This window comes from Urocitellus parryii, chromosome 11 (genome assembly GCF_045843805.1).
Source record: "Urocitellus parryii isolate mUroPar1 chromosome 11, mUroPar1.hap1, whole genome shotgun sequence".
Lineage (NCBI taxonomy): Eukaryota > Metazoa > Chordata > Mammalia > Rodentia > Sciuridae > Urocitellus > Urocitellus parryii.
In genome coordinates this window covers 3,122,314-3,143,964 of record NC_135541.1, presented here as the reverse complement: position 1 = coordinate 3,143,964, position 21,651 = coordinate 3,122,314, and positions in this window count along the sequence as shown.

Genomic DNA, 21,651 nt, shown 5'->3' with positions numbered 1-21,651 from the left:
GCTTGGCCTGCCCGTGACCCGGGTCCTTTCCCTACCCCCCTCTGCACACACACCAACTCCCGGGGTGCTCTTGACTCAGGTGCTGCTCTGGCTACCCCTCCCAGCTCTTCCTCTCTGCCAGCTTCATCAGCGCAGGCGGCCGCTGCTCCTGCGCTTCCTACCTGAAGTTCATGACCTCCAGCTTCCTGCAGCCTGCTCCTCTGTGGTGCACCCTCCCCACTGCCCTGGATTCAGCTGTCTCCACCCCCTCCATCTCCTCTCCCACCACCACTAGGCTGGCAGGTCACTGTCCATGGTGACAGCAGCCAGGACAAACATCCTGTGAGCCACCACACGGCCCCCCCTCCCTGCACGGCACCTCTTCACCCACCTCCCGCCCTTCTCCGTGTGCCTTTTAAGGACAACTACTGCTCTGTCCCGAGTCCCATCCTTTCTTGCCTACTCAAGGTTGTCACTCTAGGGTCCCGGGTTTTCTGTCTGTGCATTGATTTGTCTCTGCTCTTGGCACCTCCTCGTAGCAGGAGACGGACCTGCCACAATCCCTCCGCCACTCTGCTCCTTCTCCGGCCCATCCCCTCTTCCCGTTCCCGTTCCTGCCCTGCTGCCTCTGGAATCTCCTCAGGTAGGACTCCCTCTCTCTGTTTCTCTCTCTCTCTCTCTCTCTTTTCAGCTGTAGATGGACCCAATATCTTTATTTATTTACTGTTATGTAAATAAATAACAGGGTTGAACCCTGGGCTTCGCACCTGCCAGACAAGTGTTCACCACTGCGCCCCAGCTCAGCCCTCAGATAGGACTCTTGTCCTAGAGCGTCACTTAGGCCGCGGGGACCACCACCAACATCCACATGGCTGAACCAGGTCATTAATTCTCACTGAGCAGCCTAGGGCCCTTTGGTCACTCTTTCCTCCTGCGGGGACAGGGGGTGGACGGCAGGCTTTCCTGGTTTTCCTCCCACTTGTCGGCCCTAGTCCCCATTTTGCGGACTCTGGGGCTCACTCCTGGGCCTCCCCCTACTCAAGCACTTGGTCATGATGCTCAGATTTATGGCTAGATGGGATCTGGGTGAGATGAGACCCACATCTCTCCCATGAACTTGAACTTGGCTGCCCAACACCTGCTCTGTGAGTCCACCTCACAGCAGGGCCCCCCTGGGGCAGCGGTTGGAGTGATCCTGCTGGGTGGGGTGACAACCCGTGCTCTGTGGATGTTTCAAAAGAATGACAACCTGGACAGGGCATCTCCTCCTGGTGGCTGCACGCGGCAGGATTCAAACAACGTCGGGTGAACTATGGAGCCGGCCCCGTGTCCACCAAATGAACACATGGTCTTTAAAAAAAGACTAGAACATGTGGCATGTATACACACAGGTTTATTCAGTCCCAAGAAAGAAGGAAAATATGGCATTTGCCAGAAAATGGACAGAACAGAGACCAACCACACTGTGAAGTGAAATGAGCCAAACTCAGGGTGAAGAGCTGTGTGTCCTCCTCTCAGTGGGAGCTGGGGGGAGGGAAAGGAAAGAGAGGTGGGGGAGGAGCTCATGAAAACCACAGGAGAGCAGGAGAGGAGGGGCTGGGGAGTGCGATCAGCCAGATCATGTTATCATATCGTGTATGAGTGACTGTGCAAATAGGTAACAACAAATCCCACGTCCGCCCTGCAGACCCTGCTCAGGGATACCGGGTCCACTGAGGCCGCCGTCTGCTGGCCACAAACCTAGGCGGGGGTGGAGGCCTGAGCAGCTACTTCTCTAGCCCTTGATCCCCTTTCCAGAAACAGGGATGGGCGGGGCGGGGTGGGACTGTACATCTCAGAAGAGCAGCCAGAGCCTTTTGCAAGTGCTGATTCCTAATGTGGTTGAGACTCCCTGGGGACGCACCTCCCATTAGCCTCCCCTGGGCTTCCCTGCTCTGCACTCTGGCCCTTTGGTGGGGAGGGGTCTCCTGAAGGGACTCCTGCCAGCCTCCTGCAGTGGAGGCCCCAGAGGTAGAGGGGTGGTGCTCAGGGCCCTCTGGCCCTGTGGGTCTCTGCAGCCCTGGGTCCCCTCGGGGTGGCGCAGACCACAGGTTTCTCTGCAGGGCTGAGGGCAAGTGCACCCCGCCCCCCACGCCCACCTTGAAACCCCGCTGGCTGCTGAGTTTCGGGAGGCTGCAGCTGCCGGTTGCCCAGAGCAGCTCTCGTGCTGGTTCAGAGGCAGGGTGACCTCTGTGCAGCGCTTGACAACACCCTGCTGTGGGGCCCAGGATATGGTGCCAGGCGAGGCTGTCTGCTGCCAGCCAAGTGTCCACAGACAGGAGCCAGAGTCCGGGGGCAGGGACTGCAGATGTGCATCCAGACAGTCCTGCAGGGCGCCCTCCAGATGGGGCTGCAGGGCTGGCAGTGCACAGGCCTCTGCCGCCTTCCAGGAGAAGAAATCTCGTCATTACCATTTCAATTAAAATTGTGCTTTGAAGCGTCAGGTCCCGAGGAGCAGCTCCGGATTCCGAACACCCAGAGCCTGTGTGGCAACAGCGCCCTTCTGCCAGCTGCACCCCCTCGGAGTCTGGATGCCCACCCGCCCTGCAGCCTGGGAGAGGGAGCAGGACAGGTGGCCGCAGCCGTCCTGCCCCTGACAGTTACAGAAACTGTTCCCCGTAGCCCCAAAGTGCTATGGGCTCCTGGTGAGAAAGGCACAAAACACAGAGGAGCATGAAGAACAGGAGCAAAATCGCCCTTGATCCCGTCTCCAAGGACAGCTAGTCTCTTTCCTGTCTCTTCCTTATCTCTTCTTCCTCCCTCTACCTATCACGGCTCAATAGCGCAGGGTGAACGGGTACTACAGAAGTAGGTCTAGGTCTTGATGTCACTGTGATCGAATCTATCGAGTAACTACGGTGTGCATGTGTTACGATGTTCCTTGAAAGTGGCATTTTATGGCTGGATGATATTCCCTCAGATTCTGTAAGTCGTATGTGACATCTATGACTTGAACTCTCCGGAGGTGTCCTTGGGACTCATGTTAACAGTCATAAGCCATTTGTGATGCACTGCAAGGTCCTTGTGTGCATGTAGTGGGCACCTACTGTATGCCTGGCTCAGAGCAAGGCACTGGCAGGGTAGGCAGGCAGTTTGGCCCCTCTGCTACCACCAGGTCCTGCCCTGTGTGCTGGGGGCCGGTCGGTCTTCAGGTTAGAGTGTCCATGAGAAGACTCCAGTGCATCCCGCCTGTCCTGCTGGGGCCAGAGCTCTGGCTGCCCAAAGGAGATCCTGAGGGACTGTGCTCAAGGTCCAGGGTCTTCTAGGGCTTCCAGGGAACAGGGCCTGGGAGGGAGGGAGGGCAGGAGTCCGAGGCTCCTGGGCTGAGCCTGGCTCCCTTCTTCCACGTCTGTGACCTGGGAAACGCCCTGGCCTTGGCCTGTGAGACGGGGCAATACCAGTGCCCTCAGCCCGTGGCAGTGAGGCCCAGGATGCGGCCCACTCGGGACTCTGGGTGGCTGTGCAGTCTGCACGCCTGCAGAAGAGCCCCTCAGCTTTCCCCGGGCTCCTGGGCCCGGCACCGGACGTGTGGGGTCGACCTTGGGGCTTCCCCCTGCCGGCCCAGGTGTGCCCTGCTGGGTGCTCCTGAGCCCCATGGATTCTCCCCCGAGCTCGGGCCCTCAGTTCCCCAGGCGAGTCTGCTTCCTGGGACCCAGGAAGAGCCAGCTCAGGGTGAGCAGTGGCAAGGAAATGGACAGGAAGGCTCTCGGCAACACATATCGGAGATGACGGCCCACAGGGGCTGGAGAACAGCAATTCCTTCTCTCCTCCAGTGAGCACTCTGGAGGCGGGCAGCGGCTGGAGGCTCTGCTGTTGTTATTCCAACAAAGGCCTGCGGCCTCTCCGCTCCCACTCTGCCTTCCTTAGAATGCTGTTTATTGTTTTCTCCTCAAATTTGTTGCCTCATGACCTTAAGATCACTGCCAAAGCTCCAGACAATGCATTTTTGCCCACGGCAGAGAAAATGGCAAAGGGATATTGTCAGTGATGCCCTTATTCCACCTGACCTTATACTGGGAAATGAACCCCTGAGCAGGCATCTCCTCACGGCTCCTGTTACGAACAGGTCACCTGCTTTCTCTCATCTTAGTGGGAGACGGGCTGGAGGAGTGGGCCTGAGATGGCTGCTGTCTGCCTTCAGGCCACGGATCCTACCGGCCACGTGCAGACCTGTGCTGCGGGATGAGCAGCCCACTGACCATTTTTTATTGTAAACAACACTTTAATGAGCCATATTTGAAATATTCTCCCTGGTTTATGATTATTCCCTGACAGTAAATCCCCTTAAGTGGAATCACAGGTCAACAGCATCCGCTGCTTTAGGGCTCTAATATTTATCGATGGACTGTCCTCCATCCAGTTAATGGCCGCCCAGTTCTTCTGGGTCCTCCGGCGGTTCCCACAGTCGTCCTCTGCTCCTCTTCAGCAGCAGGACCACCGTGGGCCGTGTTCTCAGGTGTCTGCAGCCCAACGCGTCCCTGTCCACGTCCTTGGCACCGCTGCTCGAGAGGGCTCTCCCTGCCCCAGGAAGCGGCACCTGCCCGGGAATCCTGTAGAGCTGGGGAGCCCGTGTCTGCCCACCCCTGGCTCCGCCTCACCTCCCACGGCTCCCTCCTCTCCCACCACCCAGAGCCGCCCCGTCCAGCCACATCCTTGCCTGGTGCTGTGGCCTGACCGGCCCCTCCCTTCAGTTTATATGGTGCAATCGTCACCCCACGGAGTGCTGTGAGGCAGGAGGTGACAGAGGCCTGAGGGTGCAGCCCTTACAGGAGGCCCGAGGGAGGCCCACGGGACATAGAAGGCCCCCACGAGGAGAGGCCTGGTGGGCAGCGGGTCTTCCAGCCTCCATGACCGTGAGCCATGAATTCCTGCTGTTTCAAGTCACTTGTCTCTGGGATGTTGTGATATAAGCTGAAGGCGGCCCCCAGGAGCCCTGCTCCACGGTTCGTCTGCTGCACCGTGGACTCGACCGAGTTGTCCCCGTCCAGTCTGGCTCCAAACTCCCACGGCCTCCCAGGACCTCTCAATTCTCGCTAAGCAAAGGCCAGAGCTGTAACAAGAGCTCGCAGGGCCCAACGCCACGCGAGCCCGTCACGCCCTGAACTCTTGCGGCCCCTCCACTGCCCTGGCCACTGCGGCCTCCTTGCTGTTCCCAAGGCCACCGGGCTGGCCCTGCCGGTCCCCAGGCTCCTGCTCTTTCCTCTGCTGGACACCCATGGGGTCCCTGTGTGTGGAGGGTGTGTGGCGAGGACTGCTGGACCTGCTCTCTCGGCAAGGCTGGCGTCCAGTACCCTGCAGCTGCGGGGCCGGGGTGGCAGAGAGCGGCCCACCCAAGCCCCCGCTCCAGCCGGGCTCTTAGCCGAGGGCACCGAGAGGCCGCGGGGCTGCTGGTCGGCGCATCTGAGGTCTCGGACAGAGGTGGGAGGAGATGGTGCCGGCCGTCGGCCGGCCCTCCAGCCCCAGCAGCTGTGCAAGCTCTGCCTCTGCGACCCCCCACCCTGAGCTGGGCGGGCTGACCGTCACAGGAAGCCCAGGCCCTCCTCCTGACCTCAGCTTCCCAACAAGGTCGGAGATGGGAGGCTTCAGCTGAGGAGCCAGGTCTGCCCTCCACTCCCTCTCCTGCCCTCAGTGTGGTCCCGCCACCCCCTGGGGCACCTGTGTCCCCTGGATCTCCATCCTCCCTGCATCCTGAAAGCCAGCAATGGCGGTTGGTGCCCTTCACCCCCTGGGTCAGGCCGGGCTGCGTCCCTGCCCTCTCCCACAGCTCCAGCCCCAACGGCGCTTTTCGTTTTATTTTTTGAAATCTGTTCTGTCTCCTGAAGGAGGTTTCTTTTGAAAACTTTGGAACTAAATAATTCCTAAAGACCCTTCAGGCTCTGTTCTCAGGCAGAAGGATCTGGGGGCAGGTGGGGCCCTGAAACCCCGCCCAGAGCCTCAGGCCCAGAACATTCCACCATTCCACTGCCCCCACAGGGTTCACTCCCCACACAACGGTCACCTGTCCCTTCTCCCTGCAGGTCCAGCAAGACCACGTCCTGGATTAGAGACTTTGGCCTTAGGTGAGCGTGCCCAGCCCCAGACACTCATGTCCCTCTCCGCTCTGCTGGCACGGAACTGTGTTGGGCAAAGACAGGCCGTCCCTCCCCGCCCGACGTGAACTTGGCGCCTACTAGGTGCTCAGTCAACACTGGCTGGACGAACGAGTGAATGCTGCCCGGATGAGGACAGCACGGTGGCATGAATGCAGCTGAGGGGCCCTTGGAGACAGTTCAGTGAGGGGCTGCAGGGCTGACCCCCCAGGCCCAGATGAAATGCAGGCCACAGCCAGGTTAGTGGCAAGGCCAGGCACGTCTCAGGACGGACACTCGGGGTTCATCAAAGATTCCAAGGCATCCACAGAGTTGTGAAAGGTCCTGAGAAGCCAGCCAGGTGGGGACCAAGGAGGTGACAGTCGCACGCTCCTCCCTTGGTGGTCACCCTTTAGCAGCCATCAAAAGCGTGTTCCAGGGGAGGAGAAACTGACCATTAGCTCAGCCTGAAAGTCTGCGAAGTGACTGGGTCGTGGAGAAAACGTCGGGGCTAGGATCGCCAAGGCCCCTGCTCCGTTTTAGAACATCGTCACCCAGGTCCCAACATTGAAGGGCGAAATAGCACAAGGTGAAGCGTCCATTTCACAGGGACCCCGGGGAGGGGGCAGCAGTGGGTGGGGGCAGAGAAAATAGGCCTGGCCACTTGTCCTCTGGTGATGGTGTGGCTGGTGATAAGCACAAGGCAGGTGATAAAACACCAGGGGCAGCTCAGGAGGCTGAGGCAGGAGGATGGCGGGTTCAAAGCCAGCCTCGGCAACTTAGTGAGGCGTCCCACGACTGAGCACTCAGGGTCCCTCCAGGGGAACTGGGCTGCACAGAGTAATCACACAGAGACAGAGATACCTTTTTCTTTGGGTCCTGTGGCAGCTCCTTGGGCCTTAGGGGTCCGTGGAAAGAGAGCGAGGAGCACGTGCTGAACACTTTGATTGGGGAGAAGCCATTCAAATGAGGCCAGGGGTAGGGTTCCCAGGAACAGTGAGTGGAGCTCAACCCATGGTGACGCCTGCACCCGGAGCCACGCCTTGCTATCCCAGAGGGGACAACACCCAAGTCCCATGAAATGTAGGGACTGGCCAGAGCCTGGAGCCTCAGGACTGGAAGGTCTGCATCCAGGGCAGCTCCCAGCAACTTAGCAAGGCTCTCCGCAACAGTGCAAGACCCTGTTGCCCAATAAAATGTTTAAAAATGGCTGGGAATGTGGCTCAGTGGTCAAGCACCCTGGGGTCAATTCCCAGTTCCCCAAACAAAAACAAAAACACAAAGAGGCCAATGTAGGCCACAAAGTTCCCGAAGCCCAGAGGAGCCCTGCCAGCCCTCGGCTGCAGGCGTGGGGACGGCTGGTAGCAATGATGAACTGCAGACTTAAAATTGCTAAAAGAACAGATCTTTTTTTTCTTATCATAAAAAGAATGATAAATCAGCCAGGCGTTGGGCACGAGCCTTCGCCTGATTGAATCTTTGTACAACACACATGTAGATCAGAGTACCCGCGCTGTACCCTGTTCATAGACACAATTATTATTTTTCGATTAAAAAGGTAAATTTTTGAAAAAATTTAAAAAGAGATATAAATATAGAAAGCTATAGAGAAGCCGTAGATCGATATCTACCACCTGGAATGAACTCATGTTCACAGTACATCATTTCTCCTGTGGTTTTAATCATAGAGATTCAATATTTGTGTGAAAAATCATGTTTTCAGGGAAAATATTTTTTGTAGAAAATCCGTCGCAGGACCTGGTGTGCCCTCCTCCGGTGGCCACGCTGCCCGTCCCGCCCATGAGGAGGGCATCGCCTGGGGCCTGCCTGCCATGCCCAGCTGCTCCCCTGGCCCCCCTGCCCACGCAAGGGACTCACAGTGCCCTCCGTCCTCAGAGCCACCGAGGTGGTGTGGAGGCCCGGGGCTCCGGCTGCCGACCTGGAGGCTGTGCCCACTGCTGGGAGAACCTCCTCTGCCTGGTCACTTGCTTAGCCACCCCAACAAGGCCCACGAAGCAGGCGCCTCTCCGTCTCACGGTTCAGGAGGCCGAGCGCAAGGTCAAGGGCTGGAGGGCTGGCTGCTCTGAGGCCTCTCCTTGGCTTGCAGACGCTGCCTTCTCCCTGGGTCCTCACATGGTGGCCTCTGGGTGTGTCCTGGTCTCCGTTACAAGCACAGCAGCCACACTGGATACCTCAGTGCCCTCTTTTGGCCTCAGCCACCTCTGTCCAGGCCCCATCTCCAAATCCTGGGGCCAGGACTTCACCAGACCAACCTGGAGGGGTGTCCAGCCCATAATGCTGCCGTCCCCCAGACTTCCACCCCGGGACATTACTCACCAGGCAAATGCCATTCCCTCTTTTGATTACTTCTCAAGAGATTTCTTTTTCTCCCCAAATGAAGGTTTAAAGAAAAGAAGAAGAATTTTAAAAAGAAACCAACTGAGACCTCTGAGTTGGGACACAATAAAATCTCATTATTTGGGCTTCTGTAGGAAAGTGCTCCAGGACAGGGGAGACCCTGCGTTGAAGATGGCCTCTAGGAGTGTCCTTTAAACTGGTGAGTCTATCCTGCTCCAGCTGACACCCTTCTAATAAACCTCAGAGCAGCTGGTGGACGTCTTGACTGGCTTCCCGTGGGCTGGCACCTGGCCCTCCGTCCCTTGCCCTGGTGGGCTCAGCACAAGCCCTGAGCAATCCGTGGCCCACAGGAAGCCAGGAAGGGTCGGCTCTGCTCGGCTTCCTCTCCCAGGCGCTCGGTGGTCTGAGGGGCTCCGGGGTAGCTGGGCTGAGCGGGAAACCCTGGTTCCAGGGAGCATGACATGGGCACGTCGGGGCTGCAGGACAGAGCGGGTGTAATTAATTCGTCACGTCTCTTGGAGGTAGAGCTGAGGCGGGGACAAAAGTCCAAACAACTCAGAAAACAGTTCTTTCTTTAAAGCTGATGGGGCCCGGGGTTCTGAGTGGTCATATCTGGTTCTCCCAGGTGTGGGTTGCTTTTAAACACAGTTCTCAGCTCCCAGGGCAGCGATTATATGTGCCAGCAAAGCCCCTACTTAGTGCTGCTGAAGCACTTGATTTTCATTAAAAAGATGACATGGGGAGCCATTACCAAGGTCAATCCACCTCCATGGGTATTTATATTCGCAAGGGCAGATTGTAACACAGAGATGCATAGATGACCCAGGTCTGCTTCCTTGCGGCCTCCCAAGCCAGGCTGCAAACCGGTTGGCTCTGACTCTTCTGGTCTTTCCCTTGGGGCCACCTGTGTCTCCTCGTGTTCCCAACGCCCCACTCCAGGCTGCAGTGAATTTCTGGATTTCGATGTGAACCCATCTCCCTGTCCAGGACCCTTTCAAGCAGGTGCCCTTAACCAAAAGAGGCAACAGGACTCCGCGCCCCACCCATCGCTCCCCCCTTGTCAATCACAGAGCCGTGAAGACAGGGTGGTCTGGAGCCCTACAGACAGCCAGGCACCCCACAAAGAGCACTGTCAGAACAGGCCCTCAGCAGCCTGTGACACAGGGTCGTCACCCTGTGGATGAGACTAATCCGAGGGCTGGAGAGGGGACATGATTCATCCCAGGGTGGCCCGGCTAGGAAGTGGTTCAGCCAGGATTTGAACCCAGGACCATCTCTGCCCCATGCCCATTGTTTCTGTGGTGTCAAGTAGGACTTCCTGGAGGAGCCCACAGGTGTGAAGGGTGACTGCACTCCATGCTGAGTCCCGCGGGGTCCCGAGGACAGAGGATGGTGGCATTGCAACTCCTGCGTCTCAGAGTCCTTGGCTAAGAGCAAGAGGTGGGTCCAAGAGGGTGAGTCAAGGTTGGCGAGGCCAGGGCACCTCTGGCCAGGAGGGAGCACGGGGCCATCTCTGCTGAGCACAGAGCAGGGCTAAGGACATGTCAGGTTCAGATAGGAACTGGAAGACCTCTCCAGGAACCAGAGAAGGAGCTAAAGGGCCAAGCACTTGGGGGCCACAGCTGGCCCCAGGTGGGCACAGCGGGGGCTCCCACCTCTGGGAAGTAAGGGAGGCCAAAGGCACCCTGTGGAGTGCAGGGCACTGGAGCCAGTCCCCTCCCTCCGACCCCAGGAAACCCAGGTGTCATTTCCCACCCAAATGAGGGAGCCAAGGACAAGTCTGTGGCAGGCACCTGCTGGTGGCCTGGCATCTGCAAGCTGTGAGGCCACTTTGGCAGACTACAGGACAGCCAGGCAGCTGGGAACCCGGCTCCTCGGCGTCCCCTGCAGGAGGGTGCTGGGAGCTGGTGCTGCACAGAGGCCCCCAGTCCCATGCAGCAGCCAGAGAACGGATGGAGGTGAGCTCAGAAAAGCAATGCACGAGGAAACAAAGCGTCGCTCAGGACAGGCCAGGAAACCGGGATCTCGAAAGCCAGGTTGGAGGCGAATGCTAAAAAAGCCAGCAAACTACACCCAGAGTTGATGGCTAACGTGAACCCACCACGGGCACAAGCAGCCTACGGGGCAGCCCCCACGCCACCGGAGAACACGTAAGCGTCTGTGGTACAAAGGAAATGAAGCAGTGGTCTCCAATACAAAGAAGGGATTGAGAAATCAAAACTGAAACGTTAAATGAACACAACCAGGGTGGGCAGAAAAAAAAGTAATCCATTCAAAGTCTGAACGTGGAAATGTGGTCACCAAAAATAAAACAAACAACCCCTGCAAAGGCTCAGTCTTCCTGGAGAGCACTTAGCAATTCAGGCAGTAGCCCCAACCTTGACTGAACCCCTGCTGGGTGCAGGGTAGGGGTAGGCCGCACTTGATGGGAACAGAACAGACAATGTCCCTGCCCCCTTAGCACTTCTGTTCTCTTGGGGAAATGCGAAGATTGTCAGAATTGAAATGCAGTCACTTGGGTCAACCCCTAAGGACTAAAACAAACAACCTCAGGAAGTTCCAAAGGAGGGGCTCTCACACATGATGGCTGACGGTAGCTGCCAAAAGACTCAGCAGAACCTCAGCCTTGCACAAAGGCCACCTCCACCTTAGGCCAAAAATACTTCTGCAGGGACACCTGCCCAGCAACTGCCTGTTGACCTCAGGCTGGCCCGTCCTCATCATTAGTCCTCAGGGCCAAGGACTGGGGTAGCAGATCATCTCATGTGGCCCTCTCCACTCCGTCTTTAACAATGGCACCTGCCTCAACCTCTTCAAATAAACCCAGTGGCTGTGGCTTGAGTTTTTGTGGCAGTGCTACTCCTGGACACGATTAATCTCTGGAGAATCTCTTTCCAGTTGTTATTTAGGCCCACACAGCTCTAGATAAGATAAGTGAGTAGGAGACAAAGTCATGGCACATATACCAGGTCAGGGAGCATACCTAAGGAGATGGCTGCGAGGATAATTCAGAAAGGTTAAAAAAAAAAAAATGGATAATGTGGGGTGAAAGTTAAGAGGCAGGAAGCTAGGATGGGAACTTCAAAATACAGCCACCATTTGTCAAACCTGAGACAGGATGGATGGAAAGTTGCACCAATATCTTACGAGCCAGAGAAAAACCCAATGCTTCCAATTAAATGGAGATCCCACGCTTTCCTGTGACTTGGAATGTTCACTTTGGAGTTATAAAAAGTGCTTTTAAAGAGTTGGGCAGTCTAATGAAACCCCTGTGCCTGCGTAAAAATGAAAATATAAGCTCAACGACTCATATGAGATTTTCTTAAATCTTCTTGACCTTCAGAATCACTTTTCAACTGAAGGCAGACAATAGCCATCCTTTCCACAAACAGTTGCCCCTGTGGGCTGCCAAGACACCTAGGAACGGAATGGCACAGTTAGCAAACAGCCCTGCCATATCCCTAAGGTTTTCCCAAGCCTGAATTTGCTATGTGAGTGCTGACTGTCTCAACCTTAACATGGAAGACCAATGGACGATCTGGGGAAAGAAACAGGACGCACATCCCTTCCTCAAACGGTCTTCAAGTGTTCCAGGGACTGTAATTGTAGTAACCGCCATCACACAGCATGCCACTGAAACACACCTGGAAAATCAGGATCAGGTCTCGTTCCCCTGGTGTTGAAGATTGAGCGCCCGAGAAACAACACGGAGGCAAGCACAAAACATTTTGTTTAAAGGATAGAACAGAAAGAGACACTCCTCCAGAGAGCAGGGGGTCCAGAGCTGGTGCCCAAGGGAGTGGGGGAGTCTGGACCCTTTATAGATTTTAGATTTCCTTTCTTCTCATGTCCCCTCCTCCCAGGAAGACAGCTGTCCATGGGGTGGTTGATTGTGTTGGAAAATACTGTCCTTCCCCTCTCCCAGAGGTTGTTAGCCACCAGGTGATGGGGAGTGTGATCTACCTGTTTCCTTTTCTTTGATAATTCTCTACCTGTCTTTTGCCCTGGTCTCATCACCAGGAATCACAACCAATGTGAGCATGCACAGGCCGTGAACACCACTCACACCCATTGTAAAGAACACCAGTGGTCAAGGGCACCCCATTTTCACAGACATGAGAATCTGAAAATGTTAGTCTTTGAGGAGACAAGAACTTTCCCAGTACTAATAAAAGATACAAGTCTCCAGGTTGAAATAATACCCCAATTTCTGAACAGAATAAAAAAATTAAATTCACATTTAGACACATAGAGGTGAAATTGTGGAACATCACAGAGAAAGAAAGAAATCCCACCAGGAAAAATATTATCAGACTAAAGCAGATTGACCATCACACAAAAAAATCAGAATCTAGAAACAATTAAAATATTAAAGAAAAATAATTGTCAATCTAAAATTCCATACCCAGCTAAACTATCATTTAAAAGTGAGGATGAAATAAAGATATCTCCAGCTACAAAGAGAATAAAAGAATTTAGTTTCTCCAGATCCTACTGAATGAAGGAACTACCAAAGGGTCTCTTCAGAAGTATGAAAAATTAATCCAAAACACAGTGGAGTGTGAGGACAATAAACATTGAGCCAGACAATGATTTGGATGAAGCTGGGCTTTCTAGGAATCAGATGTGATTCCTCTTCCGGGGCCTTCTAGCTTGGACTTGGACTATTGAACCCTGCCAGTTGTTTCATCAACTCGATGGGGATTTGCCCGTGGAGGAAGCATAGTAAAAATCTATTCATGAGGGAGACTGAGAGAGAGAGAGAGAGAGAGAGAGAGACAGGAACAGAAAGTGAGAAAGAGATGAATTCACAGACAGATCACAGAGGGCCGTAAGGGCCTCCAGGTCATATTTTCAGAGTGACAGTGAAATAGTCTTATTTTAATCTTAAAAAACATCAGGTCTGCTGGGTGGAAATGTATGGAGAAAGGAGCGAGAGCAGACACAGGTTTGCTGGAGTCTACCAAGAGGACATAACTCTCATGGAAGTAGAGACCAAGCGCCTCTCCATAGACGGTGGTGGTAGGAGAGCTGTGGCTCTGGTCTCTGAGGCCCACAGCATCCTGCTTCCTCAACAAAAGGTGGCCTTTGGATGCCTGCGTTCTGAAGGGGACCCACCACTCAGCACTGACTCAGTCCCTGCCAGAGCAGTGGGCACCCAAGTGAGACTGGATTTCGCACCCCACTCAGATTTCCAGGTTTTCATGCAGCTCATCCTGTGCAGAGATCAATTGCCCGGGAAATGGAAGGAAAACTCCTATCTGGGGCAGAAATCCCTCTTCCACTGCTCCAAGCTATTACCCACTAATGGAGAAAATAATGAAAATTCCAATTATAGACATATGATCCCTTCCCAACACTCGCTGCTCCATTACAAGGAAGCTCGAGGCAAATCTCAGGCCCGCTCCTCCATCGGGCTCCAGCTGGCCGCAGATCTGCTCCCTCCTGACGGCCCCCACCTTCTGCACCACCCCTGCTTGGGCTAAATGGCGTTGGCAGCAAGGATCTCAGCAGAGCCACACTCTGTGCAGCCTTCAGATGCGGGCAGACCTCGCTGGGGTATGATGGAAAACCCAAACCCTGCCCTCTGGGGTTCCGACATTCACCCAGTGGGATCCGGAACCAGATGGGGCTGGAGTTTGATGCCAGCCTTCAGGGAACACTTCCTAATGGAAAAGTGTCCAGAAAAAATTGTCCCCTGGAGGCCCTGGGGATGAGTCTGCTTCAAGATGGCTTGGGTTGCTGGCGGGTTTCGGGCTGAACCACAGCTGCAGAGAAGTAGGAGAGTCCCACACCCACTCCCCGAAAACCCTGAGGCCCCCACGTTCCCCACCGGCCCCGTTCCCCTCCCTGTCGTGGGAGCACAAGGACCCGGAACTCCAGCTCAGCTCCCGGGCTGAAGACAAGCAGGGAACCCTCCTCCCACTTTCTGGGCCAATCTGCTCCTGAACAGGAGGGAACCGGACCCTCCAGAGACTGGGTGGCACTGCGGTGGCTCACAGCCACAGGAAGGGGGCACACCTGGAGTGAACCCCAACCCCTCTCCTACCTGGCTGACCCGACTGGCCATGCTGTTCAGTGGCTGCCTGAGGGGCAGGGTCCCACTCTCAGCTACCATGGGCACGAGAGGTGGTGAGTGGGCCCGTGGCAGGGACGAGAACCGTTCACCCTCATGGGCTAGATGTTGGCACAGGCCCAATCGGGGCTGACACCAGCAGCCTGGAGGACACCATGAGAAAGGAAACTGAGATGGGAAGACACGGCACAGATGCTCACAGAACAGTCCAGGGCCGCAGGGGCTGGGCGGGGGCAGGGGTGATTTTAAGGGGTCAAGGGGACCAACTTGGCCTTCTGTTTTGTTTTGTTTTGTTTTTAAATTTTTTAGTTGTCAACTGATCTTTGTTTTATTTATTTATTTATTTATTTATTTATTTATTTATTTATTTATGTATTTATGTATGTGCAGTGCTGAGGATCAGACCCAGGGCTTCACACGTGCCAGGCAAGCGCTCTACCACTGAGCCACAGCCACAGCCCACAAACATGGCTTCGAGTTACAAGATCAGGGAAGTGGGGGGCAGCCGGTGGCTGCAGAACTGCCACCTGTCTTCCGGGGACTCCGGAAGGAGGGGCTGGCGGGCTGGTGCACTCCGCGGGGCCACTGCCCTGTACATCTGCTCTGTGGAATGTGGGCTCCCTTCATGCTGGGTGACTCACAGTCCAGGTCCCTTCTGCGGCCAATGCCCTCAGGACTTCCCACTTCTCAGTCTGAGAGACTCCATGGCAGGTTAACGGAGATTCGCGGGCTGCTGAGGCCAGAAGGGGAGGCCCCAACCCAGAAACCAAGGCCCTTGGCAAAGGGAACTGAGAAGGGTTGCTTAGCTCCCCGGGAGGTTCTAATAGGCACATCAGAGCAGCTGATACCCTTTCAATTTGGGGGACACAGAGGGAAGGAGGTTTGTACCTGGGTCACAGGGTGAGGCAGCTCGTCTCGGGCGGGGTCTCTGGTCTGTGCCCTGACACTCTGAGTGTGATGCATTGGGCACATCTATGTATATGGCCTTGGGAGGACCCTAAGACTGCAGGGAACTGGGCTCAGGCGCCGCAGGGAGGGGAATCCGAGTGTGGGGAGCAGGCACGTCGAGGTCCGGGATCCAGGGCTGGTGCAACGTTGACCTGACTGCTCCACTGCCTTGATCAGGTTCTTGTCCAGGGCTCTTTCCCCTCTGTGTCCTCCACAGCACTGGGCCAGGTGAATTCCCCGTTGGAGAGGGTGGGTGTGCTACCCAGTGTCGGACGGGAGACTGCCCCCTGCTTCCCCCATGGGCTGCAGCGGGGCCCAGGTGGCGGTTCTCACTGACCGCGAAGACATGTGCTCTGGACTGATGTGTCACCCCTTTGGCCGTGCACGAGTGCTCTGTGGAGGTGTGGTGTGTTGGCCCTGCCAGGCCGTGCATTATTTAGTGAGCTCTCTCCTCATTAGTTAAAGAGGGGAAGTGCTCCCGCAGAGTGAGGTAAATGGCCATGCGGCGCATGCTCCCCTTACTCTCCCTGTCAGTATCATAAATGGGCACCCTGGGCAATCCAGCCGTCCACCCTAGAGAGCGGACCTCGGGAGGACCTGGGGTGCAGCCCCCGCCCCCACGACTCTGGGCGCTCAGCAGGGAGGTGGCCTTTTCATGGTGGCTGGAAGCTGCGGGCTCTGATGATACCGTCCTAATGAAGGGGGAGAGCTGACTTAATGAGGTCCCCGCTACCATCCATCTCTGTGAAGAGTACGGAGAGCAGGAGCCACGGCTGCCCTCCCAGCCCCTTAAATTAGGCAGCCGAGTGCCAGGCTTGGAGGGGAAGGGGGCGCCTGTCAGCAGGGCCCCGACAACACAGGCCCAGCAAGGACTCTGTCAGTGAGTCCCTCGCCTGCCACCTCCCCTGCGTCCCAGCAGCGCCGTCTGGGAGTGGAGCTCGGCATCCTCAGTGGTGACACAGGACCAGCGGGTCCTCTTAGTAAGGAGGGTGGGGAAGGCAGCTCCCCTCTGCTTTGGGGCCAGACTCCCGGGATGGCATCCTCTCCTTACAGTGCTTCTACCTTCTGCAGGGGAAGTGGGTCCCTTGTGTGCACTCACCTGCCAATCCAGCCACCTGCAAGGGCCCTGGAGTCAGATGTCCCTGAGTGCTCCCTCCCTCCCCTGGCGGAGGTCCCTGGTGAGTGGGACCTCTCCCTGGCTGGGCTGCTGGCTCCCGGCTTCTCTGGGCAGCCTGGACGTCCTCTGTAGGTGAGACCTGGCCCTGAGCCCCCTTGATCAGTGGGTGTCCCAGGCACAGAGCTGCAGGCTTGGGAAGTTTCCTGAATGAATAGGCACGGGGCAGAGACCAGCCTGAGCCAGCAGGCTGCCCTTGGCGGGCCCCAAGGTCACGAGAGGCATGGCCAGCAGCGTCTCCTCTGGGTGTCTCTGCCACACACTGGCCTCCAGAAAGTTCTCCCCACAGGCCAGGGGATGCCGTGGGGTCTGAGCAGACCAGCCTCCTTGGTCTTCCTCACAAGCGGTCATTACCAGGTCCTTGGCAAAGAGGACACAGGCCTAGAGTGGGAGTCCAGTGGTGCAGGACATGGAAGCTAGGGGCGGGTCAGGTCCTGGAAAGAAACTGGCCCTCTCCTGTGGCCCCAGCTGGCCCTGTGTCCAGTCCCTGGAGAGGGCGCTGCTGGACTCTGAGGCCCACCTTGGTGACAGCAGTGGTGCCTGCTAGGGAGCCAAGCTGTTATTAGAATTCAGCAACGATCCTGGGGACGCGATTTGGTAAATTTAATCCTAGTCACTACCCCATTCCAAAGTGTACATGACAGAACGCAGATGATAATTGGGTTAACATCGTAACATCTTAAGCAATAATAAATTAGTCCTCATTTAATAACCCACTTTAAGAGTGGAAACGGCTATGTTAATATATGATAAAATATCTGGGTCTGTATGTACACAACACCCTGGAAAATACATTAAGAATTAATTATAGTAAAATCGATATGATTAGGAGTACCAAGTCCTTTATGCGGAGGCAGTAAATGTGCTTAAGACGTTACGGGAAAGAAAAAAAAAAAAAAGAGGCTCTGTGTGATTAAAGAGCTGGGGAATGGTTCTGGAGAACTTCTAATAAACGTTCTCTCCTCAGGCAATTTAGATGACAGATCTTCAGAATCCCATTCTCTCTCTCAGAGGCAAGCACATCAAATGATCGCTGTCACTTTCCTCTTCTTTTGGGGTCTTTTTGCTTGACCTGAAGATGCCCAGCACCAGACAGGCTTCTGTCCTCTTGAGGACCAGCCAGGAGTCCCTGGGTGTGCACTTGAACTGCTGTCTGTGCCTATTAGTCAGGATGTGCTGGGTTTGGGCGCAGCAACAATCAGTCCCCTTCTTAGTGCCACCGACAGCAGTGTTTCCTTGCTCCCTTCCGTGGAGGTCCCTGCAGGACTGATAACTCTTCAGAGTGACCGTGCTGCTTTCTCAAAGACCAAGACCAGCGTGCCTGTAGGTTTGAAGCCTGGTGAGGGCTGGCTTTCATAGATGGTCTCCCACCCTGTCCTCACATGGTGGAGGACTGGACCCTCTTTTATATGGGCAGTGGTCTCATTCCTGATGCTCCACCCTCATGACCTAGTCACCTCCCAAAGGCCCACGTGTCAGTAAGTTTTCTGTTGCTATAACAAAATCCTGAGATAATCGATTTATAAAGAGAAAAGTTTTTTTCTGGCTCCCAGTTGTGGAGGTTTCCGCGGTGCTCTGTTGACCCTGTTGTTTTTGGACTGTGAAGAGGTAGCGTATCACGGTGGTAGCATGTGGGGAAATGTCTAGCGCATGGCCAGGGTGCCAAAGAGAAAGAGGTCCCATAATTACCTGTGAGGTGACACCTGCGTCATCCAGAGAGTGCCTCTCCCTAGGCGCCTTCTCTAAGGGGCTGGCTACCTTCCAATAGCACCAGGCTGGGGACCCAGCACATAGGCCTGTGGGGACATTCTGGGTCTGAGCCATAACAGGAAATTGCCTCGAATGGTTCATCGACCTCCCCTTGGCCTGGCGATGGGGTCGGGAAGGCCCTGCCCTTTTACAGAGTATAAATCAGAAGTCCAGGAGGCACTTGCCCCGGGTCCCCAGCTCCAGCTCAGAGCACCTTGTGGGGACCTGGGACGCTCCTGTCCCGGGGTGTCCTGCAGCACTTCGCCCAGGCCCAGGATGACGTGGTGGATAGAGCCCTCACTCCAGGCACAGACATCTGGCCTGGGGTGGACTCCAGCCCTGACCCCCAGTGCTGTCTTGGCCGAGGGTCTGAGCCCTGCTCTGTGTGTCACCTGATGGCCCCTCTGTAGGGTGTCTTTTCCTTTATCCTGTACCATGCGTGGTGCCAGCTGTGGCCTGCTGCTTCTATAAGCTGTCCTCTGCCTGGCCAGGCCTGCTTGGCCACCTCAAGGCCCTAGGCAGGCTCTGCCCTTAGGGCAGGTGCAGGTGGCTGCGGAGGTGGGGCCCTGCAGGTGCTCCTGGGCATGCACCCCAGCGTCACAGACAGGTGGCGACAAATCTGAAATTGTGCCAGCGTTAGGATCGTTCTGTTCTCGCCTCCTCGATCTAGGCCCCCTCTGGACGCCACTCAAGTTCTCCACCTCTGAGTCACCGTGGGGCGGCCATCTGTGCCAACGAGAAACCCGCGTCTCCGGGAGAAGGAGCTTTTAGGAATAAATCCAAACAAAACTTTAAAAAAGTCGCACTTCATCATACTTTCTCTGTGTATCTGGGACCCAGCCCAAGGGCTGATTTGCAGCCCTTTAGTACAGCTTGGAATTTGCCGATTACCCTTGGTATTTATGTAGCTCGTAAGTCTCCCTGGACTGGTGGGATGTCTCCATAAATACTGGGGCAGGCCGGCAGGGAGTGCGGCTGCTGGCAACGTGGTTTTCATATTTCAACCACCGCTGAATCTGAGGAGATGGGTTTGGGTCTGAGACGCCTTGGCGTGCTCCTCTGCTGTCGCGCCCAGGCTCCAGGGCTTTTCTCCTCCTCTGCGATGCCACCCGATCCTTCCTGATCTCCCAGGGGCTGTGTGGTTGCTGTCTCCAACAGGATGCCTGGAGGACTCTGCTCACCTCTGCAGGACGCTTGGCCATGGTGTGATCACGTGCATTTCAAAGGTGGGGATGGTGAGGTTTGGAGATGGTCCATGTCCAAGGTCACTCAGCTTGAGAGAGCTGGGGTGTGGACCTCAGACTCTGTGACCCTGGAGTGCATGTGCTAAACCTCCAAGCCACACATTTAATGTTGGAAACACAAAGGAAGCGCCCAAGATGCCAGGATGAGGCCAGGCCCAACGGTGGACGCTTCCTGGTGCTCTTTAGGGTCAACACTGAGGTCAACAGGGGCTGGATTCTGATCCAGGGTGTCAGATATACTGTCACAGCGGGCTATGAGACCCTGGCACATTGCTGCCTGTGTCGAAGCCGTGGCTCCACAGCCAACCCAAGAAGTCAGGAAGGGCTTCCAGGATGGGGACAGGCTTATCTGGCTGGGCAAATAGGTCCTAGCTTGTTTTAAAAATGGAGAAGGAAGAGGACAGAGACCACAGGCCCACCTGTCAGGTGACGTGAGGGGTCGGGATGCCGGGTGGCAGGATGAATAATGAAGAACTTGGACGTTAATGGGGGAAGGGAGCTGAGCTGGCGGGAGTGTCACTGTAGATAGGTTGAGGTGGATAAATACTTTATAAAAGACGATTCTGAAGAGAAATTAAGGTGCAAAGCAGTTTCTTCCCGGCTCGCCAAGCGGGTCTTCTATAGTCAGTTCAGGTAACTCCGCCTGAACAAGGGAAGGCTGGTTGCTGCTCTCCAAGCAGGGCCAGGGCAAGCAGGGCCAGGGCTGCCGGGGGCAAGCCAGAGGCCACGCCCATCCTGGGGCCAAGAGACCCAGCCAAGGGGTGCTGTGGTCCACGGTGCCCTGAGGCAGGCAGTTGAAGCCTCGTTCCAGGGCCAGTCCCCGTTGGAGAGTTTGGAATTGTATGTCATGTCTTCTCCATGGGCAACTTCTTTTGTCCAGAATATTCAGTTAATCAGAAAACCCTGGCTCAGTCATTTCAGGAAAGTTCTCGCTGATCCTGGAGGAAGGTTCTGTGAGACATGTTTGGTACACAGTTTCAGCAGAACTGAATCAGGCCAAGTGTTTTCTGCTGCGGAGAAATGTCTACATGTATCCAAATGTGACAAAGAACCTAGTCACAGCTTCTTTTCCACATTTGATGTCAATATTGATGTGTGTCATACACATTTTTGCAAACACGGATATGCGTATGAGTGTCTATTACTTGTGGACAGATAGATACATGTACATGTGGGTGGACAAACAGAAAGATGCTCGGAGAGACAGAAGCATGGATAGATGCCTCCATACAGAGAGAATAGGTAGGTAGGTGACAGGCACACAGATGCATCGCTGGCTGGCTGGACAGAGGGACAGTGGACAGATGGATGGATGCATGGAGAGGGGCAGGGCGGGGGGGGCATCTTCTGTCTAAAATGGAGCTTTTTTTCTATCACTGGGCCTGGAGCGGTTCCTCCCGCCCAGCCCAGCTAGCGGCTGTTCTGTGGTTGGTGGCCTGCACCGCTGCTCTCCTCTGCCCTCACAGGTGGCTGGCTGTCCAGCTGCTCCTGAGAGGCTGTCGAGGTCCTGCAGAGCTGGTGTCCTTCCCCTGTGTGTTGCCCAGTGGACTCTTCACCTTTCCGAGGTTTGAGCTTCCTGTGGTCAAAACACAAATGGAAAATAGAAGTACAAAATCCCAGGAATACGCGATATGTAAGTTTTGACTCGTGTGAGGAAATCCTGAGTCTCCTGCTCCCTCCCGCCCCCGTGGGAGCTGTCTCTTGTCCGGTGTGGACAGTGATCCTCCCTATGGACTGCCAGGCTCTGCTCCGCTTTCCTTTGTGCTGCACCCCAGCCCCTCACAGGGCCTGCTCAGGGTGGGTGCTCCCCAAACGCCTGCAATGGGAACAAATGGACGCATCCACCTGCAAGGACAGTCCTCAGCCTGGCTTCAGTGCCTCGTCAGAGTGAAACCCTGCTCCCTAGGCACTCAGGCCTGGGGAGGTGCCTGCTGCCTGTCTGTCTGTCTGTCTATCTATCTACCTACCATCTATCAATCTACCTACCTATCATGTAGTATCTATCTACCATATATT